Here is a 27,888-nt window from a genome sequence, read left to right as displayed (position 1 = left end):
GCACCGTAAAGTGTGATGACGTAGCCTTTCAATATGAACGCGCACGCAGATCGGGCTGGCAACGGGAATCAGGTAGTGACACACACCGCATACGCTAAATGAAAAAAACGTTAAAAACATGCTTCGAAAGCTCGACCCAGTGTCGAAACCTCAGAATCGCACGGCCCATCACTAGCCAGGGGTCGTGAGAACAAAGTGGACGCTGGGAGGCGTGGAATGTCGGGCTGCTTCGCCGGGTCGTGAGCTTCGAAGTTTTGGACAGCGTCCTCTCTTCTCGCACTGTTTGTGACACTTCAAGTGCCCCGTCGGCTCCTGGGAGAGTGGAAATCGTTGGGAATGAGTTTAATCGGCGCCATCGAAGCACGACTCTGTTTGTAAATTGCCATACATGACTACTTACTGTCCTTACTTAAGGTGAGTTCGGGTCACTGAAACCCCGCAACATTCAAGGTTGCTTTTGTGATGAATTATTTTAAGAAGTAAATCACACGCACATAGTGCAAGGTTGTCAGGCAGAAATTTGGACGATCACATAGAAAATGTAATTTCTGTACCACAGCGGTCGTGTAGCGCCTTTCACAAGTGATCTACTACCGAGAGATGATCCAAATTCATTTTAGCTGCTGTTAGTATAACTTACCTGTTGTGTTATAGCGCCTTTAAAATGTAGTTTACCCGAAACCACTCCGGTGGTGCTCAATGTATCTTTACTTCTTAAATGTTAATGTTTTACTGTTTAATAACTTATAGAATACATTTTATTTTTTTCCCTTGCACTCAGTCTGCGAAGCCACTGGGTAATCAGCTAGTCATTTGTATAATTTTACATGGGTTAGAATCAAGGCTTATTGGGCTATACAGTAAATAATTGACTGTCTTAATCTTCTTTATTTATTTATCTGGTTTGTACAATGCTATACAAATGCTATTCCCTGCCGTTCTTTATTATATTCTGTAAGTGCCATGAGCATGGGAAAGGCGCTATATAAATAATAATAATATGTTTTATTATTATTATTATAATGGGGTCATACTAAGGACTTCTACTTTTTTGAAGTGATTACTGGTGTAGAAATTTATAAATAACTAGGCCGCATAATTATGTATTAATGGGTGAACACTTCCTGAAAGACACAGTTGTCCAAATGGGGTGGGTTTGAGGATACGACTGTAGGTGAATGAAAAGAGCGAGGGACGGGGTTGGATGGCGCTCGGGCGTGGAGGGCGGAACGGGGGGGATTTTAGTCTGGTGATTTCTTAGTCATCGTTCAGTACGCACTGCCTGCTCATGTGGCCACCCCCAACTCCTCACCTGAGTCGCTTTCGTCTGTGTACAGTCCACATGCACCTGTGAGTCACGTTGACTGTTCATTTTCCAAACAACGCTTCAGTCGCTTTCATCTCTGCTACAGTCCACATGCACCTCTGAGCCATGTTGACTTTTTATTGTTCTTTTCGGTTCTGGCTGCTTTTCTATATATAATCCACCAAGTCACACGACCATGGTAGTAGCGACAGGGGGTGTGTACAAAGGGCAGGGACTTAATCAATGCGAGTGTATGACCCGCACTTACTGGGAATTCCTCGTTTGTGGGGAACAATTGCAAGCCCCAGTCTCCATCACGAATGGGGTTCAACGGCTTACCCACGCCTCTCGGCGCCGGGTAGACACATGTTGATCCATTCAGTGTAGCGCGCGTGCAGCAGCGGACATCTAAGGAAATCACAGACCTGTAATTGCTCAATCTCACGTGGCTGAAAGCCACTTGTCCCTCTAAGAAGTTGGACGCCGACCGCTCGGGGGTCGCATATCTATTTAGCAGGAGGGAGTCTCGTTCGTTATCGGAATTAACCAGACAAATCGCTCCACCAACTAAGAACGGCCATGCACCTCCACCCACAGAATCGAGAAAGAGCTATCAATCTGTCAATCCTCTCCGTGTCCGGGCCGGGTGAGGTTTCCCGTGTTGAGTCAAATGAAGCGAAAGGTGCCCTTCCGTCAATTCTTTTAAGTTTCAGTTTTGCAACCATACTCTCCCCGTAACCTAAAGACTTTGGTTACCCGGTTGGCTGCCTGGTGGGTCATGGGAATAACACCGCTGGATCACCTGTCGGCGTCGTTTATGGTCAGAACTACGACGGTATGTTGTCTTCGAACCTCTGACTTTCGTTCTTGATTAATGAAAACATTCTTGGCAAATGCTTTCGCTCTCGCTCGAATAGTTGGCGGGCGTGACTCTGTCATGCGTGTGCTATGGTTGGCTGCTAAGTGAATTGTTGGTGGGCGTGGCTCTGTCTTGCGTGTGTCTTGCTTGCCATGGACTTAGTGAATTCTTAGAGTTGGTGGGCGTGGCTCTGTGAGTTGTCGTATCCCATGGTCTTAGAGTTGGTGGGAGGGGCTCTGTCTTGCGTACTCCATGGTGTCTTGCATGCCTTAGTGTATTATATATATAGATAAGTTTGAATTCTTTCAACACCACTAGTGAAATCTGTAATGGTCTTAAAATGCTTTCAGGGGCTGAAGTACATCTGAATGTTCTGTTCTAAAATATCTGAACTGAGATGTAGTATTGCTTTTGGACTTTAGCTGATGCAACCACACATATATTTGACTTGCAGAGAATAAATGCTGTTTTTAAAAGTGATTACCCAAAGGAACCTCAAAAGACAGGCAAAGCATAAAACAAGGGAGTCAAGAGTAACATACTTAAAATAAGATGTGAACTAAAAATTATCATGATAACCAAATACAAAATCATTACCAAACAGAACACTTTTCCTAGTATTTATTAGATGTTTGAAATGGAGAATCACTAATCTTAGACATGTCCTCCCTTATTTTTTATCCAAAATTTGGTGAGATTACCGCAGCTTTGCAATGACATCACACACCAATCACAGCAGGAACATTCGACCCACAGTGCACATAGCTGCTATAAAGAATATGGCTGCACCATTGAAAGAAAATTGCAAAACAATTCCTCCCATGGAAAAAACAATTCATTGGCAATTTGAGTACAAATTACAAAAAATATAAATAGAACAAAACATTTTTTTTTTAAAAATGACAAAAAAAGCAGTACAGTGACTAACAGGTTCTTGACATGTTCTTACTTTGCCTGTGCCTGAGGCATTCCAATGATTTATTCTTTTGTAAAAGCTTCAGTAAAATATTTATTCCATTTATTTCTTGGGAATCTATGAGGTGTGCTAAATCTTTTAGTGAAGATTACAGCTAAAATGTTTCAGCTGTACAACTTTAATTATTTTGCAAAAAAAAAAAAAATCATGATTCCCTTTAAGTGAACCATCTATTAATAAAACAGATATGTGTAGTCCATCTGTGACCCTCACCAGGAAAAGCGATTAAGAAAATGAGATGAGGTGAGATATTTCTGGTTCTCCTTTTACATTTTTTAGGTGATTCCTCATCCCAGACAGCTGGCGAAAGTCAGAATCCTATGTGTGAGGTTTTGGTATAATTGTGTGCTTTCACTTTGTTCACTTTTATGTTGTTATCATTGTTTCACAGAATGTGCTCTCTTTTTTAAACTATGGAAATGATGTGATCTAATCTGGTGTTTCCCTATGTTGAGATCAAAATGAACTGAGAAAAGAAGTATTTATTAGTCGTGAATATTATTTGTTTCTTTTCCAAAGGAGTTAAGGTAAATTAACCTTCATGGACACATCAAAGAAAGAAGGCTATCCAGCCACCGTCATGTCTGGCCCTGTTGGTACTTGCTCAGCATGATTTCAAGAGTTTCATGGTCGCAAATAGTGTCCTAGTCTGATTTTTCACTCACTTTTTATGGCCAAAATGTGTTACTTTCAGGCATCTCTAATGATCTATGAGTAAGTTATCAGACTTTTGGTATCTGTAGTTGAGGTCCAGAAAGTTTGACTACATAAAGGTCAGGACCATGTCTGCAGTATAAAGTCAACAATGAAGTTCATAGTATGGAATTGGCTAAACCACAGATTACATAGGGTTATGGTGAAAGGAACCTTACCAGAATTAGGTGACAACCAGATTTGTGACAGTCGAAATTTTAAGTAAATAATTGTAAGGTATTAAAAGTAGGAAGTACAAATGTGAGGTCTGAATACACAAATCAAGAGTGCACCTTATGAGAAGGATTTAGGAGTCGTAGTGGACTCTATTGACTTATAGACAGTTTTCAGAAGCCATTAAGATGACTAACAGAATGTCAGGTTATATTGTGCCTTCATGTGTGCAGTAGGAGTCACAGGTGGTTCTGCTCAAACTTTTATAACACACTGGTGAGGCCTCATCTGGAGTGCTGTGTGCAGTTTGGGTCTCCAGGCTACAAAAAGGACATAGCAGCACTAGAACAGGTCCAGAGAAGAGCGACTAGGCTGATTCCAGGTTTACAGAGGATGAGTTATGAGGAAAGATTAAAAGAGCTAAGCCTTTAAAGGAGATGAAGAGCAGACATGATTTGAAGTGTTTAACTTTATGAATGGAATTAGTCCAGTGGATCGAGACGGTGACTTTAAAATGAGTTCATCAAGAACACAGGGACACAGTTGGAAATTTATTAAGGTAAATTTCACAGAAACATTACGACGTTTTTCTTTACAGAGAACCACAGACACTTGATATAAGGGACAAAGTAGTGTGGTGGACAGGAGGACTTTAGGGACTTTCAAAACTTGACTTGATGTTATTTTGGAGGATGTTATTTAAAAGAGTAGATATTTGAATACAGTGTTTTTCTAATTTTATTTTAATTTTGTATATAGTTCCACTTTGTAGGTCAGTTGTGCATGTGTTTTGTGTTCCTTGACTCAGTTTAATTTAAATGTTTGTGCATTTCTCCAAAGATTATCATTGTCAAAATATCAGTCTCTATTCATGTAGATCCAATCCTTCGCATCAGTAAGGGAAGTTTTTTGGTTTACCTGTGGTTTGGAGAATTAAGCCTTTATGCTCACAACACAAGACTGGATATTGACATTGGAAAGCAAGAACGCTACAAGAGTCTGATACAAATTAACTCCTATTAGAACAGAATTTGAATAAAAGAGAAAAAGTGAAAATTATGAAATGCCTTTGGATAAGAACATAAGAAATTTGACAAACACGAGGAGACCATTCAGTCCATCAGTCAATTTGTTTAGCAAATAGCTAAGCTATCTCTTCTTGATAGTGACATTCAGTTGGCCATTTGACACAAGAAGCATGGTAGGGTCAAGTTCAAAGAAACTTTGAGGCCTACTGTTTTCATCCATGCATGTGCATTATAGCATTGTGTTAGAAGCTCTGCTGATGAAGTTAACTGGGGAAATAATATAGGTGAGACATAACTACTAGCCTATTTTCCTCTTCCAACCCTGGAATAGAGGAGGATCCCTACAAAGACTACTGATGATACCTTAAGTCTGCCCTGGATGCCCCCCTCTGTTCACCCTTCTACAAAACAAATAACACACATTGAAGCTGACGTTTATTCCAGAGACCGTGTCTGTTGGGGCCAGACTGCTTATAGGAGCACCCTAACCAAGATTGCTAATGATCAGTGAATGATTATGTTAACTTCCTTTGCATTTATCTTAAGTTTAAAATTAGCATCATTGTGATTGAACAGGGATCTCGCTGGGGACCCAGACATTTCAACCTATACCGTTTAAGTATTCTTCAGACTCTGCAAGTTCACACAAGGAAAAAAGAGTGAGTTACATGCAAAAACCTGGAACATCCATTCCAGACATGATGAAAATAATGATACTGTATTTCTCAAAGGATATGGCAGAACTTGGGAATTCTTCAAAAGCATGAGACTGTTTCTAATGATAGGTCTGATTTCAACTCTCATTAGAACATGCAAAAGAAGTTAAATGCAGCCTTATTTAACATCATATTGCTTTTTACCAAGCTTCTGCAATTAGGACTTCTTCAGTAAAGGATAAAATTCTTACCTTGCATTATGTTCAGCGCCAATAAAAGGGTTATATGTAGATGTCTATTAAAGGAGACAGACAAAAGATGAAAAAGTGATCACTTAAAAGTTCACAGTATTGCTAGGTAACATATTTTAAATACAACAGATGCTTCTCATAGATGTTTGTGAGTATAGAAAACTGGTATGTAAACTAGTATGGATTGATATAGGGTAGCAGGAATGTTGTGGTGAATGTGCATCATGACCAGTTTCTCCAGACCCTTCATTCCCATGGAGGATAAATAAAGATACCATTGGAGAAACCTAATTTGGTCTAAACAAAGGCCCAGCTGGGTATTGTCTGTAAACAAGTGAAAATTATTGAAATGTTATCTAATAATAGTTCCAAATGGAAGCTTGTTAAGTGGAAACAGTAAAGGTCTGAGTACTGAACCCTGCAGGACACATTTAACTTCTGAGTATAATGATGGAGTCCAATCAGCATATTTCTGTACATACTGGAACTGATTTGGTGTCAAATGCTGTGCTTAAATGTAACATAATTACGGTGGAATTTCCTTCGTCATAGGATATCAGAATGTCCTTTACAACACGTGTTATGTGCCATTTCTATATTGTGACTGGAATTTCACAAATAAATTGTGATGTGTAAGGTGACTACTTTGACAAGTATTTTTGAGGTAAATATGAAGTAGGTCTGTCATTTTAAAGTGTATGTGGGTCTAGCTGTAGCTTCTAAATAATGGACTGATACCTGACATTTTTAGTGCATTAGGAACTGCACCACTCAGTAATGAACTAGTGAGAAGACTAAGAATGAATGATGACTGAACATGAATTCAGTTTTTTCACTAGTGTTTCTTTGGACTGTTCAAAAGCACAAGTAGTAGGTTTCAATTTACAAATTAAAGTTCTGACTTCCTTTTTTGTTATGTGCAAGGTGAGACAAGCTCTGTCAGGGCTATATTTAGTTTGTGTAGTGACACTAGAATCTGGTATCTCATTTAGTCAATTTCTCATTAAAGACATTTTAGACAATACTGTATAGCCATAAAAGTATCATAATGTAGTGAGGCTGGAATCTCATTTAGTCAATTTCTCATTAAAGACATTTTAGTTGTACTCTTAATACACTGTATAGCCATAAAAGTATCATAATATTCAAGGATTTGGAGTCTTTACTAATCTCTACAGTTCTCTGCTTTCTTTTCCATTTCTTCTGTTTTGCAGCGAGATGAAAGTCATGTGATGAAGTCAGGTGCCCCAGCTGTATCCTGCAGGTCTTGTTTTTTTACTTACTCACCAATTTAGTGCTTTTATATTTCATTTTTATTTATTTATTTATTTTTTTTAATTGTGTTCTACCGGTTGTTACAAAGAGACTTACAATATGACATTATATATAAGGACCTACTTTTGTTATAATCATGTCTGTTATTTATGCTCGTATGGCTATTTATTTATTTTTCAATATTATTCTTATCTAATTTATTTCTTTTTCTTACGAGTAATTCCTTGATATCTTGTAAAGCATTTTTTTAGCAACATTCTTTGTATGAAAACGTACTATGGGAATAAATGTTGTCTTTGATGTTGTTGCTGTTCACCGAGACAATTGGAATGAGATATGTTAGGCACTGACAGTATTGGAAGAGGAACACACTACCGAACAGCGGCGGGCTGGCGCTCTGCCCAGGATTTGTTCCTGCCTTGCGCCCTGTGTTGGCTGGGATTGGCTCCAGCAGACCCCCGTGACCCTGTGTTAGGATATAGCGGGTTGGATAATGGATGGATGGATGGAAACATTACCAAATGAGTACTGTAATTTTAATAAATAATAAAATATTTAAAACATGTGACATTTATATTTTTTCAAGTCTAAATAATACATTTTAAAATAGGTAATTTTTTGGTCTAAATTTTTTTTTTTTTTTTTTTTTTTTTAAATTTTAAATCGTTTATCTCTCAAAGCCCGAATCAGTTCAGTTGTCATATTTGGATTCAGCACCCTTAAGTAAATAAAGAACACCTAAAATGTTTGACGGAAACGAAAAAAGAATTCGATATCAATCCACTACCGCAATGATCACATTTATTAAAATAGATCTTTATATATGCAGTCTTCCTACTTGTCTTTAATGCAGCCATTTGTATTCTTTAAATGTTAGCATATGGTAAGTGGTCATAACTACGTATCTGCAATTCGTACAATTTCTGAAAATTTATTTTCTAACTTTTTTCTGGGAACATATTACACCAAGATGAATAAATATTACAAGCGCTGTGAAAATAAAGACTTCAGAAAATTGATTCAAAAGTACGAGTTTAATTGTAGCATTCACAACTCCTTTATATAATAATGTAATCAGATAAAAAGCAACCGAAGTACTTAAAAACAATTCGTTAACATTTTAATTTATCCCAGTCAGCAAGCGTGTCACAACAGGAGGGTGGGTTTGTGGCACAGCTCAGTTATCGAAATTTACATAAAACAGTTTAGATTTGCTTTGTTTTCAAGCTTTTACAGTTAATAAAATAAAAAGCATACTGCCGTATTACGTACAATACAGTACAAAAAAAGTACTTGCCTTGCTCGCATTTTGAACAAGTCAAGGAGTAGTCCGCTGTCTTTTCCGGGGTAAGCGGCAATTAAAACATGGCGCATTTCAGATGCTCATTAAAAATAACAGGAACAAACAAAATTAGTTCTTGAAGTGAAGAATTAGTTTCGATGAAAAAATTGAGTTTTGTGTGTTTCTCGGTCTTTTTAGGTAGTTCGTCAAAAAGGAGTTGATGATTCTTTGTTAGCCTGGTTTCGTTTCCAAAAGAACACGAAAAGTAATACGACGAGTCATCAAAGCATATTGACGGCCCGTGTACCCCTTTGTAATATCTAGAAATAGCGGCTTGTAAAACACCACAGCGGATTACAGTAGCTAACGCGCTCAAGTGTGTGCGTGTCGTATCAAACTACAGTCCAACTAAAGTATGCAGTACAAACAATACATTAAATATCAGCACCGGAGTATAAAGACCACAGTACGTATAAGGTCAGTCATATAATCCCAACATCACTGACGAAACGCCCTTAACGACAGTCACGTGACACCCATCGCATTACACTGGTGGTGCAGTGAGAAGGGGGGTCAGTCTTGCATGGGGCGGACACGCGTCTTTGGAGGAGAATGAAAAAGGAGCGAGCAGAGGAAAGGGTTGTGTCCGGATGTGGTCACCAGCGGAAAGAGGTAAGAGGTGGGTGTTATGTTTTATGGTACTCCATGTCCACAAATGTAACGGTCAGACAGGCATTTCGCAACTGCGAATGACCGTATCCGGACGCTGTTTCCTTTCTGAGTCAAAGGGACCATGCGTAATAATTCACAGCCACAGCAGCAGCAGCAGTTAACAGTCTTACAGATACATAAGCCAGATAACGGAGTCGAGGACATCTAGGGCACCCTTTGCTACAGAACTAAACTGTGGCGATATTATTCGGTTCGTAATTTTAATTATTACACAGGATTGAAAGAGATTGTAACTTTTTAATAAACAGCGCTTGGAAGCATTAACTTTTACACAAGATTTTTGTAGTCAAATACTACTGATCTCGGCTCTTGCTCAGAAAGCGGACACCACTTGGTTGTTTCACAATAATTTAGATTAGGTATATAAGTAGTGTGACGTCCCGTCGAATAAACACACTCAGGAGCCGCTTGTCCGGGGAAGTCTTCCAAAATGCCGACTGGCTTTTTATTCAATCTGCCGCGATATAAACGGTGCCCTACAGCCGCCCGTTGTCTGGGTCACGGGGACACCTCCAAATAACAAAGACTAATCACCTTCGTCCTATCTACCTCTCTTACACTAAAAACAGTTACTTCCCTTCTTTTACACCTTATACTGTTCTCCTCACTTTCTCCAGCCTCCAACTCAAACTTCCGGCCACACACCCTTTTTATCACGCCTCATTAATTAACCCAGATCACTGTCACTCATCTCTCTCTAGGGAGGTGCCCCAAGCCCTTACAAACAGGGTTCCCTCAAGACTCCATCCCAACACTGCTTCCCTTCCCTATAGCCTATGCAATGGCAAGACACGTCACACTGCCCCCTCCTCAGCTCTTCGTCCCTGAGGAAGCACATAATCATGCAGATGTCTTGGCAGCTGTCTTCGCCGGCGTGGGCGTCTGTTAGTGGAGTCAGGCCGGGCAAGTGGTATAACGTCTAAGCCAGGATTTGTGGAAGGTGTTGTGGCAGTCATGGGTGCAGGTTGTGAAGGAGCACAACCTCTGTAACTGGCCAGACGGTCCTGATGCAAAAACACTCTCCTGCCCGGAGGTGGTAACTGGACCCAGTAAACAACCTCCCCCACCCGTTCCAATACTTGACACGGTCCCACCCAAGGACTGTCCAGCTTTTGAGAGCGTCCCTTCTGTCTTTTTGGCCCATACACCCAAACTTGATCACCTGCTTGAAAAGGCTGCCCCCGAACCCGAATGTCATAGTGACGCTTCTGTTTCTCTGCTGCTACTCTTATCCGGCCCCTTGCAAAGTTATGTGCCACCTCCAATCGATCCTGCAACTTGCGAGCATAGTCAGGGCCTGGAGGTTCAGCTGAGGTGTCAGGGGGAACACCATATACAAGTGCAGACGGTGCTCGCAGCTCTCGTCCTAGCATTAATAAAGCAGGGGTGCATCCAGAGGATTCCTGCACAGCAGATCGGCAGGCCATCAGAACCAGAGCCAGCTGTTGGTCCTAGTCCTTTTGATCCTTAGAGGTGGTAAGAGCCAGCTGTGTGGTCAGAGTCTGGATAAACCGCTCGGCTAGCCCATCACTCTGGGGGTGTAGAGGGGTGGTTCGGGTTTTCTGGATGCCAAGTCTCTCACATACTTTTTGAAAGACCTGACTTTCAAAGTTTCTCCCTTGGTCTGAATGCAGTTCGACAGGCATCCCAAACCGACTAAAGAATCCTGTAATTAGAGCTTCAGCAACAGTCTCAGCTTCTTGATTAGGTAGTGCATAGGCCTCGGGCCACTTGGTAAAATAGTCCATTGTGACTAAAACAAACCGATTCCCCATAGCTGAGCAGGGACATGGCCCAAGAATGTCAATTGCCACTTCCTCCCAGCAGGGACGATGCTGTTCCTCTTTCCACTGGAGAACCTTCTTGACCTCAGGATCACATTCCTGACTAATTCGCCATTCTTGGGTACAACCTGGCACTGAAAGAGCTTGGCACTGAACCTTATCAAGATCCTCACAGCTTTGATCTTGACACTCCCTGTTTTCACAAATGATCTGCGCAGGGTCGTCGAGAAAGAGCATCTGCATTTTTGTGTTGCTCACCAGGTCGATGCTCTACTTGAAAGTGGTTAAGTCTGATGCTCCTCCAACCAACAAGCAATCTGACCCTCAGGTTCTTGAAAAGACAGTAACCACTGAAGAGCAGCATGATCAGTGCGGACCACAAAAGAGAAGCCACACAGGTAGTGCTTGAAGTGACGAACAGATTCCACCAGGGCGAGGAGCTCCCTCCGAGTCACACAATAATTCTTCTCAGCTTTTCTGAGAGCACGGCTGTAGTAAGCCACCACACGCTCTCCCTCTGGGTGTCGCTGTGACAGCACAGCCCCTAAGCCCACATCACTGGCATCGGTGTCAAGGAGGAATGGCAGGTCAATATTGGGTGGAGCTAAGATCGGTGCACCGTAAAGGGCTTCTTTCAATTTACAAAAGGCGGTTTGTTGGTCCCCCCCCCCCCCCCCCCCCCCACTGGAATGCTTCATCTGGGCTCAATAAACGATGCAAGGGTGCAGCAATAGTGGCAAATTCAGGTACAAATCGCCTATAGTAAGAGGCCAGTCCAGGAAATTCACAAATCTGCCTTCGATCCTGTGGCACTGGCCACTCTTACACAACAGACACCTTATCTTTCTCTGTGGTGACACCTCTTTGACTCACACGGTGACCCAGAAATAACACTTCTCTCCGGAGAAGGTGGCACTTATCAGGATGAAGTTTAAGGTTGGCCACACGAAGCTTCTGCAGAACCTCGCTCAAGGACTCCAGAGCTTCCTGGAATGTCTTGCCATGAACCAGTAAATCATCCAAGTAGACAAGGCGTTGAGTACCAGACATACCTGCCAATACTTTATCCATTAACCGTTCAAAGGTAGCTGGAGCATTGCAAAGACCAAAAGGCATAACTCGGAACTGCCAGAGCAGTCCTTTCCTGTGGAGAATGCAGTCTTAGGTTGAGCTTCAGGTGTTAGCGGCACCTGCCAGTAGCCACTGCGCAGGTCTAGTGATGAAAACCAGGCTGATCCTGCCACCAAATCCAGGGATTCATCAATGCGAGGTAACGGATAGGAGTCCTTGATGGTTACAGCATTTACCCGCCGATAATCAACACAAAATCACCACTTGCCATCCTTCTTAGGGACAAGGACCACAGGAGAGACCCAGGGAGACTCAGGGGGTTCGATAATTCCAGCCTGTCTCATTTCCTGTAGAATGTTCTCAGCTGCTGTCTGTTTAGCTAGTGGCATACGGCGGGGGCGCTGTTTGATAGGGAAAGCACTCCCAGTATTGATGTCATGCTGCACAAGAGAAGTCTGGCCAACATCATCTGCAGAGGTAGCAAAACGGTCCCTAAAGTCATGTAACAACTGCCAGAGCTGGCACTGTTGCTTGTGTGTTAACCCTTCCCTGTTGGCATTCCAAACAGTGCGGACAACCTTCATTACTGGTACGGTTTGAGTGATGCTAGTGAAAATAGGCACATGTTCTTCTTGGGGAGCCACCACTGGTGGTTCCCTTCTGCCTTGCTGGTGCCCTAACAAGGGGAGTGTCCCAATGCCTTGAAGATACAGAGTCCCCATCTGAAGATCTATTCGTGCTCCAACTGCTTGTAAGAAATCAAGTCCCAAGATACAGGAGTTGTTGATATTAGCCACCCAGACATCCTGCACCCACTGCTTCTCAGCAATACAAATGTCTACTTGTGCCCTGCCTAACATGGGGGTCATCTCACCTGTTGCTGTCATCAACTTAGTAGAATTGGCTGCACATAGGACCGCCACATCCAACATGTCAGGATGGATAATAGATGCAGTTGACCCTGTATCTACCAGTGCCTTGCATACATGGCCGCAAATCAAAACTGAAAAGTGACGGTAATCACCCTCACCCAACTGACCAACAGGGACTGTTCTTGGGGCCAGCGTTGTCCCTCCTACACTGGTCCCATGTCGTTTCCCGGTACAATGCTTACTTGGGAGTCCTCTTGTTTAGCCCTACTGGGGCAGTCACGTTGTAAGTGTCCATGTTGTCCACAGTACCAGCAGCGGGGTGGGCGCATTAGGCATGAAGGATTCCTGAATTTCTGTACGGTAGTCACTGGAGCCACTGCCTCATACTCTTGTTCTACATCTATGGCCTTAGTTTGGTGGATAGCTTCCGGTCTCCTCCCCTTGGTCGACTCTGCTGATGCAAGAGGTGCTTGGCTGTAACCCTCTTTAAGTATTTGTTCTGCCTCCTGGGCTGCAGACAAAGCTTGTTCCAAGGTCTCAGGCTTAGCGAAACGGACCTGCTGTCGGAGATATGGTGGGCTCAAACCCCGCAGAAATGCCTCCTTAGCCAACTCTGCCTGCACGGATCTATCAAAATGTGGATAACCCCGTCGCACCAGAGACTGTACATCTGCTGCAAATGCCCCCAGGGCCTCAGTTGTCCTGCTAACCCTCTGCTCCAGCTGTTGTCTTATTGTAGTCACAGTTTCTATATGGTCAAACCGTTGCTCCAATGCAATTTCCAAAGCATGGGCATTTAACAGCTCATCTTCTGGCACATCCGTCAGAACCACCAATGCATCACCATCCAATGCTGCAGCCAGCTGTACAGCTTGGTCCTCCAAACTCCAGCCATTTGCCCTGGCAATCATACGAAAACGAGTGTTGTATACTTCCCAAGACCCAGTTCCATCAAATCTGCCAATCTTCAATACAGTCCCACCCATCCGTTGTGTCTTTATTTCATCACTCACATGCACCACCTCCCTAGCCGCCCTCAGCCACGTGTTGTACATGCAGCATAACAGTTCTGTGTAGCCACGGCGCCCTTCACGCAATCCTTCAGCCAACACGTTTATTGCCTCTCCATCTACGTGTGCCAATAACTGCCCTGCTCCATAATCCTCCGTCCATCCGTACTTATTTGCTAAATAAAGGAAGCGCTGTTTAAATTCGGTCCATGCCAACACACTCGGGAAGCGCTGCAATTCTTTCGTTTCTATCGCTCCATCCGGCCTCGCATTAAATTGAGTGTCTTCCATAAAATGGGGTCGCGCTGCAGGCTCAACAGCATTCAGCCTCATAAATGCAAACTGCTCTGACGGAGGCTCTAAGTCGCCCTCTTGCTTCACGCGGGCTGAAAACCCGCCCTCCTCCATGAGTGCTAACTGCTATATGCGGCGTGAATGCTTCTTTAAATACACTCTCACCCGGACTTTGACTGCTGCTTCGTTTCATTTCCACACTGTTGCGACTCCGTTTGTCTAATAACCAAATCCCACTTCTGACACCAATGTGACGTCCTGTCGAATAAACACACTCAGGAGCCGCTTGTCCGGGGAAGTCTTCCAAAATGCTGACTGGCTTTTTATTCAATCTGCCGCGATATAAACGGTGCCCTACAGCCGCCCGTTGTCTGGGTCACGGGGACACCTCCAAAATAACAAAGACTAATCACCTTCGTCCTATCTACCTCTCTTACACTAAAAAACAGTCACTTCCCTTCTTTACACCTTATACTGTTCTCCTCACTTTCTCCAGCCTCCAACTCAAACTTCCGGCCACACACCCTTTTTATCACACCCCATTAATTAACCCAGATCCCTGTCACTCATCTCTCTCTAGGGAGGTGCCCCAAGCCCTTACAAACAGGGTTCCCTCAAGACTCCACCCCAACACTGCTTCCCTTCCCTATAGCCCATGCAATGGCAAGACACGTCACAGTAGGTTTCACATTTCTGTTATTATTTTAGCCGTAAAATAATGACTTAACATCAGGGACCTATTTTATTGACCTTAAGGTTAGTGTTTGGGCAAGGGGAAGCCCATCTCAAGTGGCGTCCGATGTCTGAACAAGACCTCTGATCTCTCTCACATTAGCATGACCCAGAGGCGGCCTTAGCGGTGTGCGCGGGAGGGGGGCTAGAGCTGACCAACCCCACACGAGACCAGTTAAGTCAAACGTTGTTACCAGTATGTGTGGACTGTATAAACGTGTGCGTGAATTTAATAAAAATAAATTTTCTCATTACAGCATTCAGCTAACTTTTTACAAGATAACACGCGGACGTTATCAAAATATACCTGAAGAATTTAACAAATCTGCTCGAGCGGGACACGCGTGGTGCCTGGGGCGGTCGCCCCACTTGCCACCCCCAAACGTCGCTCTCGTCAGCGTTTGTACACCACACACCACCACCACCAACATTTATTTTCATACAAAGGATGTAGCTCAAAGTGCTTTACAAGATGAAGTGAAGTTTATTAAAAATAAGATTAAGCAATACTAAATAACAAAGAATAAAGTAAGGTGCATTGGCTGGGAGGACAGAAAAAAAAATTGCAGGGTTTCCAAGACCATGAGGCTGCTAAATCAGACCTCATGGTTTACAGGCTTCGCTTTAACACATTACTAATCATATTGTACATGTTCATTAATAGACCTTACTAATTATCATTACATCTTCCCCACTTAAGAAAAGTAAGGCATTATTTTAAGCTTCTTAATGTTACACAGTAGTTTGCATGTTCTCCCCATGTCTGCGTAGGTTTCCTCCGGGTGCTCCAGTTTCCTGCCACAGTCCAAAGACATGCAGGTTAGGTGCATTGGCGATTTTAAATTGTCCAAGTGTGTGTGTGTGCCCTGCGGTGGGCTGGCGCCCTGCCCTGGGTTTGTTCCTGCCTTGCACCCTGTGTTGGCTGGGATTAGCTCCAGCAGACCCCCATGACCCTATGTTAGGATATAGCGGGTTGGACAATGACATGACATAATGTTACACATTTCAAATGCTGCTTTGAGAAACATAAACATTTTGAACTATCTGTGACATTCCAAGCATTTCAGAAAGGAACGCGCTCCACAGGGTCATCAGGACAGTGGAGAGAACAATTGGTTGTACCCCTCCCCACAAATCTACACCTCCTGATGCCGCTAAAAAGCAATAGACATTTCACAGGATTCATCACATCCCGGTCGTTGCCTCTTCCAGCTTTTGCCATTGGGCAAGAAATACAGAGCAATGAAAACCAGGAGAAACCGCCTTAAAAACAGCTTTTATCCAAAAGCAATCATGGCCCTGAACTCAAATAAAACTGCTCCATATCATTCTCCCAATGTGCAATATAGACCTTAAGTCAACCAGTGCAATTTGTATATTTTGTAAAGTACTTTTATTACTATTCGGTTTGTTATTTTCTCTCTTCTTGTCGTTTTAACTCTTATGCCTCACACTGAGTTGACTGCACCTTCAATTTTGTTTTTCCTTTGTAAAAGTGACAGACAATATCTGTCTATCTAAATCCAACATTTAAACTATTTATAAAGAGAACAGTTGTTACAAGAATTTAGCATTTCTCAGTTATTAATGTGATCTTAATCTTCACCATGTCTCAATAAGTCATTTTACTTGACATGTTGATCTTCTAGTTATTTGTGCTTGCAGCTGAGATGTTCTTTCCTGGTTTATATTTGTCTTCTTGTCAGCATTTCTTTCACTTGTGTTTTGTGTTCTGATTAGAGATCACTGGTCTTTTAATGTCCCAAAGGTTTCTTCTCAGCATGTCTGTATGTTTTATGATGTAGGACTGTGACTGTTCTAATACTGTTCATGTTTGTGTCCATGTGCTGTATTTATTCTTGCACTTTACAATATCACCAGGGCGGAGTTCATGTGTACCTCTATCGAAGTAGAAGTTTTGTTTTCTTTCTGTTGTTCCTTGTACTTCTTCATCTTCTCCCCTTCTTTTATTCTTAGCAGGTTCTCATCGATGGGTAAATTTGTTGTTAATCTCCTGCCTGTGCATAGCTGTGCTGGAGAAAAGCCACACTCTAGGGGTGTTGTACAGTATGCAAGAAGACTCTTATAGAAATCACATCCGATATTTTTGGCCTTCTGCATCAGATGCTTCACTATTTGTACTGACTTCTCAACCACTCCATTTGACTGAGGGACACGTGGGCTTGAAGTATTATGAATAACTAGACATTTAGCCCGTTACAATAACGGGCGCTAGAACAGTAGTCCATAAACATTAGTAGGAACAGTCTATATTAAATGGCAAGGGACCTTTTACCTCATTACAGGCATTTTACGGAAAAAATTAAATTTTCTCTGACAGTAATACTGGCTTTGCTGTCCGTAATATGCGTTTCATTTTCTGTCACAACAGTGAGCAATCAGCAGATTCTCCCCAGCAACTGATGTAATGTGCGCGAAAATAAATCTACTTTTACTTTACACTTTACAGGGCCAAGCTTTCTTAATCGCAAATCTGACATCCTCAGAGTGAACACTTGCTCAACAATGGGGAAGCTGGTCTCCGCGTCTCAGTACCCGATTGGATTTTTCGTGTTTTCTGTTTTAGGTCTTACCTTATTTACCGAAACCCGATTGGATCTGCTGCGCGATATTTTATAGGTCCCACCCTCTCTGTCTTGTGTGACGCGTCAGGCAGCCTTTGAAGCAGCGCACCGTGCCTCGCGCATGCGCTAAAATAATGCTTGGACTAGCAAAAACCAGAACTGCAGAGCAGTTCCATCCCCCATACGACAGGTGGCAGTGATCCTCTTGTGGCAGCACAGTTAGGACACCCCCAGGGGTGCTTGAGAGTCTGAGTCTGGAAGTTCAGTCCTGGTTGCTGATAGAGGGTTCTATCATGGGAGGACCTCCCCACTTGCAGTATAACCTGGAAGTGCTTCCAGGATGGCACAGTGTTCCACTGGAAGTATTCCCCGGTGATGATTGACCTCCAAGGTCAAAGGTCAACCTATTAAGGTCAAGGTCAAAAATCAAGTAACCTGTAGCCTGAAATTTGGTACACATATACTGTGCTGAAACTCTGCACTACAGCTTAACATTAAAAAATTAGAAAAAAGCTGCCTTCTCCCATTCTTCCATATTGGGGCGTCCCGGCTGGGTTGAGATGCTGGCTGTCTCTTACAATAGATAGATAGATAGATTATATTGCCAAAAGTATTGGGACACCTGCCTTTACACACACATGAACTTTAATGATATCCTATAGGCTTTAATAAGGAGTTGGCCCACCCTTTGCAGCTCTAACAGCTTCAACTCTTCTGGTTAAGGCTTTCCACGAGGTGTAGTGTGAGTGTGTTTAGGGGAATTTGTGACCAAGAGAGCATTTGGCAGCCTGGCTAGCTGACAGTCTCTGTTCATCCCAGAGGTATTCAGTCAGGTTGAGGTCAGGGCTCTCTCTGTGCAGGCCAGTCCAGTTCCTCCAAACCAAACTCGCTCATCGATTTCTTTGTAGACCTTGCTTTGTAGATAGATAGATAGATAGATAGATAGATAGATAGATACTTTATTAAATCCAAGGGGAAATTCATATACTCCAGCAGCACCTTACTGATACAAAAAACAATATTAAATTAAAGAATGATAATATTGCAGGTAAAAACAGACAATAACTTTGTATAATGTTAACGTTTACCTGCCCGGGTGGAATTGAAGAGTCGCATAGTGTGGTGGAGGAACGATCTTCTCAGTCTGTCGGTGGAGCAGGACAGTGACAGCAGTCTGTCGCTGAAGCTGCTCTTCTGTCTGGAGATGATACTATTTAGTGGATGCAGTGGATTTTCCATAATTGATAGGAGCCTGCTGAGCGCCCTTCGCTCTGCCACAGATGTCAAACTGTCCAGCTCCATGCCTAAAATAGAGCCTGCCTGTGCACTGGTATGTGTGCATACAGTAATGTTGTCATCCCCAAACTATTCCCACAAAGTTGGGAGCATGAAATTGTCCAAAATGGCTTTGTATGCTGAAGCATTAAGAGTTCCTCTCACTGGAACTAAGGGGCCAAGCCCAACCTCAAACCATAATAACCCCCTCCACCAAATTTTACACTTGGCACAAAGCAGTCAACTGAGTCCCGTTCTCCTGACCAGACACGTCCATCGGATTGTGTGATTTGTCACTCCAGAGGACACTTCTGCACTGCTAGAAAGCCCAGTGGCGGGTGGTGGGCTTTACACCACTGCATCTGACACTTTACATTGCACTTGGTGATGTCAGGCTTGGAGACCCATTCATTCCAAGAAGCTCTGTCTCTACACTGCATTGTTCTTGAGCTTTTGGAGATCTGTAGCTATTGACTGTATTGGTGACTTCTGCACACCTCAGCATGCGCTGTCCTCGCTCTATGATTTCATGTGGCTTACCACTTCGTGGCTGAGTTGCTGTTCTTCCCAATTGCTTCCACTTTGTTATAATACCACTAACAGTTGACTGAGGAATATTTAGTAGGGAGGAAATGTCACGAATAGACTTATTGTATAGGGGCATCCTATCATAGTACCACGCTGGAATTCACGGAGCTCCTGAGAGCGACCCATTCTTTCACAAATGTTTGGCCATCTGAGGCTTGATGTTATACAGCTGTGACCATGGAAGTGATTAGAACACCTGAATTCAATGATTTGGAGAGGGGTCCCAATAATTTTGATTGACAGATAGATAGATAGATAGATAGATAGATAGATAGATAGATAGTGTATTTGTCACCAAGGGGAACTAAACATTTTGAAGAAGCTCAATATATATAAAGTCTGGCATCCAAGCTGAACAAGGATCCTTACCTAGCTGCAAGGCCAGTGTAATGGAAGGGTTGGGGAAGAAGAGCACTTCTGAATATTTTCTCCCCCAGTATGCTAGATGTCAGCCTTCCTGAGTTAGGATTACCACATGGATGCCCAAAGGGCATGCTGGGACCTATAGTTCTGTGGGGGCTGCCAGAGACAGCTGCTGGGATTTATAATCCCAATTTTCAGGGACTTCCAGAAGTTCTTTCAATGGGCGATACTCAGGCACCAGAAGTACTCCCATGTCATAGATGAATGTAGCTGCTCAACCTCATTCATGCGAGTTGGAGTAGAGTGTGGAGGACAAACAAAACCCACCTAGGAGGTGTAGAGGAGAACAAAAGGGAGAGAAGGGGAATTGTGTTTGATTTATGCCACTCGTTAAAGCCTTTATGGAAAGTATTTTGTGCAAATAAACCTTTAATTTACACCAGGACTTGTGTCTGTGAGATGTGTCTGAGGTTTGAGGTGCTGCAATACTCTGAGGTGGTCACTATATAGATATATCCCCCTTGTGCCACCTAAACAGCTCTGAGCCATTGAAGCATGGACTGCAAAAGCCATCTTAAGTTGTCCTGTGGTAACTGCACCAAGATAATAGCAGCAGATCATTTAAGTCCTTTAAGATGCAAGGTGGGGGTCTCCTTGGATCGGACCTATTTTGTGAGCACATACCATAGATCCTCTGTGGAATTTGGAAGCCAACTCAACACTTTGCCATGTAAATTTTGCTTTGTGGTAGGGTGCATTATCACTGCTGAAAGAGGCCACTGCCATCAGGGAATACCATGAAGGGGTGTATGTGGTCTGAAACAGTCTTTAGGTAGGTGGTACATGTCAATGTAACATCCACATGAATGCCATGACCTAAGGTGTCCCTATGTTTTCTACAAAAAATAATGTGTATTATGTCCTGCGGTGGGTTGGCACCCTGCCCGGGATTGGTTCCTGCCTTGTGCCCTGTGTTGGCTGGGATTGGCTCCAGCAGACCCCCGTAACCCTGTGTTTGGATTCAGCGGGGTGGAGAATGGATGGATGGATAATGTGTATTATGACTGCCAGAACTCTGTAAGCTCATATCAGGAAATCATCGCACTTAAGTTTGCTGATGTGATAGAAATCCCAAAACGCATAGCTCCAAAAACACTTTGAAAAATGCCCACTAGAGGGAGATATCATCATCAAACCCTGTTTAGTAATAGGGCAAATACAAAGTTTTTTATAAAATAAAAGCTTTACTTTTAACAAAAATGATCTGTCACTATACTGTGAAGCTCTAAACAGCACAAAAGACATACAGAGTAATGCCACATCTGAAGTCCTGGGTGCAGTTCTAGTTACCAATGTACAAGTAAGATATCACAGCACTTGAAGCCATGCAGAGCAGAGCAACCAAGTGCATCATGGGACTTAAGGTCATGTCGTATCGTCTCGAGCAGGGAAGACTGAGTGGAACCTCATGCAGGTCTTCAGAATTCTCAAAGACATTGATAAAGTAGATCCAGCAACATTCTTTCAGATTAAGGAGAAGTGCATTTAAAATTGAAGCCAGGAAGCACTTCTTTACACAAAGAGTTGTAGGACTCTGGAACAAGCTAACGAGACATGGAGTTGAGGCAGAAACCTTGACAACATTTAAGAAAAATCTGTTTGAAATATCGGGACAGCTAAGCAATTGGCTAAACAATCGAGCAACAAATTCACTGAATGGTCTCCTCTCATTTGCCAATATTCTTCTTACTTCATGGACAAGTGCCTGCATGAGTGTCTGTGTACCTCTGTGCCTGCCCGGTTACTTTGTTTCTGTTATATTCCACTTGGTATGGCATATGTTAAAGCAGTGTTAAAGGTAGTGATAACACCATCTGTTGGAATGAAAAATACAATGCCATGCCTTACAAAATAGACTGTGCACTGCAAATGTTAACGCCAAATACACTGAGGTCAATATTGGTTGTTTAGATATCAACCTACCTTAGATGGGTAGCACAGCTAGTTAAATCATAAAAACAAAAAGGTATGCAAATGCACACAATTGCTTAGTCAATTATATAAAATGCAGGCTGCCCCAGTTATATTTCATCCAAGGTTCCTCCCCTGGCTTGGATTCAAATGTGTGTTTTAAGTTTTGACTCATTTATTTATGTTCATGATTCTTTGGTTTATTATCTGTATTGTTTACTATGTCTTGGTTTGGCTTCTTGTGGATGGTTCCCCAAAGAGACTTTTAGTTTCAGGAGTTCCCTCTAGCAGCAACCAAATACCCCAAGAGTACTGTCCCACAGGACAGCAATTGTCACCTGCCTTGCGGGTATCATAGCTCACTGAGGCTGCTACCTACTGTGCTGGGGGAGCCAATAGACCGTAACAAATTCCAAAAAATACAGGCTGCTTACCCCTGTCCCTCTGGCCTCCCAACTGGGTAAGGAACCTTGAATGATCCTGGCCAAGACGCCATGCTCAGTGTCCATGACAGTAGACATGTTCTTAAGACATGTAAGCCACTTCAGTTTTTCTACTTTATTACAATCCAACACTGCCAAAGACACACGTGTTAGATGAACGAATTGTAACCTGGATCTGTGTGTGAATGTACGTGTTTGAGTTGGCCCTGGGATACACAGACACTCCATCCAGGATCAGTTTGTGCCTTGCACTTAACGTAATTTATGATTTGTGTCTTTCTAGTCATTTCTGGTGTGATGAACGGCCGGCATTTCAGTCTGGTCAGAACGTCACTCAACTAAGAGAAAGAGCCTTTTTAGGACACTACATCCCCCGGGATGCTAGATGGCAGCTCCCCTGGATGGAAATGGTTCCCCGGATTCCCGCAGGGCAGCATAGGACATGGAGTCCGGTTCTTCAGCCCTGTTGGGTGCCGTGGGTGCCGCCAGGGGGAGCTCACCAAGAACCCAGGGACTACTATGATGACGTTAACCCGGAAGTACTTAGGAGTCATGAGGACGGAAACCCGCAGTACTTCCAGGACACCTGAAGAAGGCGTTTGACCCAGAGACGGAATACTTCTGGGTCAGAGACTTTAAAAGGACTATGGGAGTGTGACGGAGCTGCTGGGAGTTGGAGGAGCGTATTTGTTATTGATTATTGCATTGATTTCTTATGGGAGAATTGTGGAGTGTGCAGTGCTTTGTGCACTTTATTGAAGAAAATATTAAAAGAATCTTCTTGTGCTTTTACACGTGTGTCTGGGACGTCTGTCTGGTGGGTTCAACGGGGTGCTATAGAGCGCTTTATTCCACACTGGGTTTTGTTTTAGATACAACAGGATGAATAAGTCAGCATTACTTTTTAGACATGGAGCTACTTTTAAGAACCCATATTGTACTTTTTTTTGATCAGTTGGAAGAAGTTTGTTTACTGGTTTGTGCTTTCATGGTTCCAAGCTTTCTTGATGGACCCTAACTATCAAGTAAAGCCTTCAAACTGCAGAATATAAAGAGTTAACCAGAAGACATGACATATTGACCAATGAATAAGCGTCTTTCGTTTCACGCCTGCTGCTTTAACTGCTGAACGTTATGACATTTCAGTTACAGATATGCACGTTGCTGCAGCACATTCAAACAGATACCTCAGAATGAACAACTGATATCTGAAAGAGCACAACACTCTGGTGATTATGATAACACTGAAAGAAACCTTAAGATATCTACAGTTTGGTTTAAAACATCTCCAAAACTATTGCAACCTGCTAAGATCAAACAAAATGAGCCAACATGAATTTATGAATTAATTTTAAGCTTGTATGAGATGGAGTTGAAGAAGTTCTCTTGACTTCGCTGTCCCTGCAATTGCAATGGAACACATTTTGAAAAATAATAGGAAGTCCGAAATTGAAAGACTTGGGTGTGTTCACAGGAAGTGAATCTTTTAAAGTTGAACTACTGCTCCCTCTGCTGGCCAATTATTAAAAACTAAATTGGTCTTTTATAATAGCTTACTAAGCTCAAGTCATTTCAGAAAGATCACTATAAATGTCCAAAAGAAGTTTAAAGTGTGTACTGTAATTTAACTTGTCCACAGCACATTGTAATCCAGGGGTCTCAAGTATAAAACCTTCCTTAGATTTATACTAAACATTTGCTTAAGTTTGAAAGGCAAAAACAGCAGACATATTAAATGTATAAAATCACATGCACACCATGTCCCACACGAGTTTCTTTATAAATCGGAAGAGAACATTCAACTATATGTTTGTGCATGCACCTTTTTTCCATGTGCTTTTGCCATTGTCTTTTAACAAAGCACTGAACGAAAGGGGCTATTTATATTGATTTGCATATTTTAATTCTGGGAGGAGTCAGGGTGGGGCTGCAGGCTTATGCACTTGCATTAAATGTCACATTCATTGGGATTTATAAAGGGAAAGTTCATGGAACTTGGTGTGCGTACAGCTTTATGCATCTGGATTTTTTGTGCATACACACATTTCCAGTTTTGTTCATATGCTATGGTCTAGTGTGGAGTCTATGCTTGGCATTATACAGGAGTTCTTAGACATAAACAGTGACTGTTTTTTAAACACAGTATGTTAAAGCACCAATGTGGAGTGAAGCTTGTCTTGATTTAGTAATTTGTAATAGTCAGGATAGAATTGATGGTGTTCTATCATCTCCGTCACATTGCCCGACTCCGTCCATTTCTGTCCTTGTCTGATGCTCAAACTCTGGTTCATTGTTTCGTAACATCTTGTATTGATTACTGTAATTCCCTCTTCATTGGCCTCCCTCCATAATCTACACAGAAGCTACAGGACATTCAGAACTCCGCATCTACACAAAGCATTCTGCTCACATCTCTGATGTTCTCTCCCAGCTTCACTGGTCACCAGTGCCATCAAGGATTAAATTCAAGATTCTGCTTCTCACCTTCAAAGCCCCCCTTCTACCTCACTCAGCTCCTCGTTCCATACACTCCTTGTTGCTCTCTCAGGTCCTCATGCAGCCATCTCCTTACTGTCCCACTCACCAGACTCTCAGGTCCTTCAGTGTTATGGCCCCCTCAACTCTGAAACTATTCTTCCTCAGTTTCTCCGAGTTTGATCCACTTTCTGCACCATTAAATCTCAACTCCAAACGTTCCTCTTCTATGAACTTTTGTCTTCTGTGTATTTTGTTTTCTCTGTATGTAAAGCGACCTTGGGTTTGTGAAAGGCGCTCTATAAATGCAAATCATTATTATTATTATTAGAGGTGATTGGACCAATAGGGTCAAGTGACCATAACATAATACAGTTCTGAATGTTTTGTAAGATTATAGATGCAAAGACTAAAATGATTATGTTTTAATTTTGATTTTTTTGAACAGTGTATCTATTTTTTTCAATTTTACAATGGACTAAAAATGTAAATGTGGCCTGATGTTTGTTATATTACATCAGTTTTACGTATTGATACTGTATAAATGAAGAGAATATCTTGATATGTTCACAGTGATTAAAAAAGAAAAAGCATTCTGTGGGGTGTACTTACATTTTGAGATGTACGTACATAATCAATATAAACCAATAATTTAAAAATTAATAAAACAATTTGGACAAAGAAATGTATAATAAAAAATAGAAGATATAATCAGCAGCAAATTTTGAATGTCAGACATATGCGAGTAGTATCTTCAAGGCTCTGAAATTAAATATAATTCACCTCTGGACCAAGGGTCAGCACTGTCACTAACTTCTCAACTTTCCTTTTGCCTTCAGAGTGGATGATGGCCGGTCAGAAGCGTCATAAGTGTCAAATCCTCTAACGTCATGAAGATTGCACCTCTTCCGTCTCAGCCTTCATTTAAAAACAGTGATGCCAGGAAGCTGACATTCAATTAGAAGCCTGCAAATGTGAAAAGACAACTCTCTCCAGTAAGCCACCCTTTTCTGTGAAGATGATGGACTCACCCAGTCCCTTTAGCCATTTTTATCTGGTTTTGTTTCATGTTCTTTTATAGGTTTGTCTGTTACACAAAGATTAATGAGAAAGCAGGAACACTTGAGTCGGAGATGGTTGCGCCATGAGAATGTGTTTCTTAAACTTCATTATTTTTTTTTGTTACATATTGAGCTTTTTTGTTTTGATGAACATTTTGGACCACTCACCCAGACATCGATTTCACCTTCTGATCCTTTCATAAACAGACTTTTACTACCTTATTCCTATGTAGTACAACCCTATATAGAGGAGGAGCAATCAATGGGAGAAACCAAAGGATGAAATAAAAACAAAAAAGAAACCACCAAAGCCCCTCCAGCAGCATGGGACTGGTTTCACATCTCCACAAAAACAGAACCTGAAGCAGACTTTCTGATTCCCCTTCCCACTTTCTCTCCCAACCTGGGATCCAGTGGATTTGTAGTAGGGATTCTTGAAATCCAAAATGGACTGGGAACCTAATTGGTACTTGAGTTTTGCCCACCACAATAGACTGTGGCCTCCTTTTCTTGCATACTCATGTAATGTTCCCTACCAATTTCTAAGTATTTCAGTATATGACTGATGCTGCCCTGTCCGCTGATTCTCTCTGATACGCCTCCACCCTCATTGTTCTCCTGACGCTCACCAGCTGTGCTTGTTTACTCTGCAGGTGCTGAACTTGAATGAAATTTCATTAAAAATTTAAAGTTGTGAGTTGTAATGAAAGGTGTGACATTTCACCCTGTTTTTAACTGAAGACTAAACAGTCACAAAGTTCTGATGAATAGAGATGTTGGATATTGTTTGGTGCTGAGAGCTCCTTCTCTCTCTGCTGCAGTCAAGAAAATGGCCAGTTTTCTGTGATTTTAGGCTGGTGAAATCAGAAGGTTTCAAAGGTAAACCTGGGGGTTGGTGTGCAGAACTGGCACTCCAGCCACCATTAAAAACCTCCCAGTGTTCCATTCCATCTGAACTATTGTGGTGCTGAGGTGTCACGCGTTGCACGGCTGCACTCGGGTCCTAATGGATCCTGAGTTGGTTGGCGTATGCTCCTAAACACCAAACCCAAACTGATGCTTGTAAAATCAGAAGGGTTGAGAGGTAGGCGAATTGGTCTTCTCCCTAGCTGAAGGTGAAAAGGAAGATGTCTCCATGTTACACCCAAATCTTTCTTCCAGTAAACTCCTGAAATTCTGCACCACAAGAAGTAAACTTAATGTAAACAATGGAAACCAGTGTAGGATTTAGGTATGGGTGACATGGGCAGCCACCCACGGGGGTGCAGGGCACACGTACCAAAAAATTCAGAATGATGATTACAGCCTGAGCAGGTCAGTCTATTAGGGGTACTGTTCACAAAATGTAAGGGGCGCTCACTCCAGTTACGAAACACCAAATGGTGCGTGCTCTATAAAGTCTGCATTGTGTTCACAGAGGGGCGCGATATTATGTAATTGAAAAGGGCATGGGCTCCGGATACCGAGGGGCACCTGGGTCATCGAAGTCAAGTAATGCTGTTTACACACCGTCACTTCAGGGGAAATGTTTAGGAAAGCCAGGAGACATGTGCTTTGTAAATTTTGCAGTATGTACACAGAAGGGCACCATTTATATAAATGAAGGGCTGCACACTCTGGACACAAGGGGCACTGCCAAATCCCATACCCCCTTCCACTCCCACACCTGGGGTTCCAAGTGGTCTTCGACTGGCACTACCACATCGACAAAGGTAGGTTTTGGCCCTTACAAACCTTTATTCGCTGCTTAATAAATTAATAACTAATATTAACTAATGTGTGCATGTGTTCGCAAGCTTAATAGATGAGACTCCAGGACAGTAAAGACTTTAAATGCTGACTATTGTTTTCTTCTGAAAGGGGTCAATCATCGCAATATCATTGCACACTCTAAATTGGAAATGTTGAGCTTTAATTTTGGAATTTATTTGTTGTTTGAGGGGTTTGTGACATAACATTTTTGGTTTCTTTTGTTTGTGGAATTGTTAATACACTTGTATATATTAAGTAGCCCCCCCCCCCCCCCATGGCTCCGCCCGTGTAATAGTGTAACAGGACTGTGAGGAGAGCCCAACCCGGCTCCCTGCTCCTAACGTCACGCTTCTCCCTCCCCTCGGCCTACAGCCTCTCTC

General features: G+C 42.5%; 2 protein-coding genes and 1 long non-coding RNA gene across 4 annotated transcripts in view; 2 read left to right on the top strand and 1 right to left on the bottom strand.

Moving 5' to 3' along the window:
- LOC114641108 (CD276 antigen homolog) overlaps positions 1–27,888 on the bottom strand; it is a 722,545-nt gene that overhangs the window by 32,215 nt on the left and 662,442 nt on the right. The window lies entirely within an intron of this gene.
- LOC114641109 (CD276 antigen homolog) overlaps positions 1–27,888 on the top strand; it is a 745,815-nt gene that overhangs the window by 116,720 nt on the left and 601,207 nt on the right.
- On the top strand, positions 27–27,449 carry LOC114643148 (uncharacterized). Its single transcript, XR_003714689.2, has 3 exons — positions 27–414; positions 7,158–7,207; positions 25,535–27,449. It is a non-coding gene; the product is annotated as an uncharacterized LOC114643148 (long non-coding RNA).

This window comes from Erpetoichthys calabaricus, chromosome 4, assembly GCF_900747795.2.
Source record: "Erpetoichthys calabaricus chromosome 4, fErpCal1.3, whole genome shotgun sequence".
NCBI classification, from domain to species: domain Eukaryota; kingdom Metazoa; phylum Chordata; class Cladistia; order Polypteriformes; family Polypteridae; genus Erpetoichthys; species Erpetoichthys calabaricus.
Note: the sequence above shows the minus strand (reverse complement) of the source record. Positions and strands in the feature narration are given on the sequence as shown.